Source organism: Macaca fascicularis, chromosome 2, assembly GCF_037993035.2.
Source record: "Macaca fascicularis isolate 582-1 chromosome 2, T2T-MFA8v1.1".
Classification (NCBI taxonomy): Eukaryota; Metazoa; Chordata; class Mammalia; order Primates; family Cercopithecidae; genus Macaca; species Macaca fascicularis.
In genome coordinates, this window is record NC_088376.1 from 169,080,744 (window position 1) to 169,081,932 (window position 1,189).

A 1,189-nucleotide genomic window follows, 5' to 3' on the forward strand; every position below is an offset into this window, starting at 1 on the left:
TTAAATCAGCTCCATCTGGGCAGCAGGCAAGAAGAACCCATTGGGTGGTTACATTAGGACAGTTCTTTTGTGGCTGGACTTTGATTTGATAGACTGCATGAGTAAAGTGAAGCTTTCTAACTCCATGTAGTATACACGTAGTTTTGGAGTTTGCTACTGGTCTGTAAATTGCAAGAAGGCAAGTAGGGTTTTTGTCATGTAATCCAGTGTCTGGAGCGCACTTGACACTTAGTTGGAAGTGGATAAATTTTTCTTCACTAGGTGAATAAATGAATTCTAGGTATCAGAGAATTCGGATGGGGAAGATGCATACAAATGAGCAAAATCCTTGGTGCCAATATATTGGTAAGTCTCTGATTAAGATTGGGTTGCTGTGCTTATTGGCTGGAACAAATTCCATAGACCATCAAGGACCCATGAGAAAAAGACAGGATCACCTGATCAGGCCCTGGAAGATGCTCACTTCCTCCCCTCTTCTGATAAAAACCAGCAACCCACAAAAATCATAAAAGTATAATTATAGGAGGGGCATGGGCCAGGGAGGGAATTATAAATGGCATAATATATTGGAAAGGGCTTGGTCTATATCATCTTTCTGACCTGGGCTTGAGACGTCTTTTGCCAAATTCCATTATACCCACAGTCATAATAATGAAGTCTCCTAAAATATATCTACAAACAGAATGTCTCTGTGTTCAAGAATCACTGTTATCCCAGCAGCCAGAAAGGCTATAGCCACTGTCAGAGTAGCAACAATGTCTGTACCACACCTAGTTTGTGAGGTACAAGTTACCAACGAGGCTCAATGGAGGCAGAACAAGAGATAAGGACCTAGAGAAGAGCTAGGGTGGAAAAAGGAAACCTAGACTCTAGTTCCAGCCTTGCCTCTCATTTCCTGGTGGACCTTGGGTTAGTCACACACTGTCTGGGCCTGGGTTCTGCCTCTGTCAAATGAAGGGGTTGGATAGATAATTTGTAACATTCCTTCTGGCTCTAAAATCATATGCTACGTGTCACCAAAGAAGCTTCTTCCTGACAAGGAGAAAGACTAAGCTATTTTTTCCCTTTCTATGATTTAAAAGTCCTTTTGCTTTTCATTATATGCAAATGTATGAGATTTTAACCAAAACAAAATTACCATCTCTGAGTCATTTCTCAGCCCTCTTCTCATTAAACTGTAGTTCAGGTT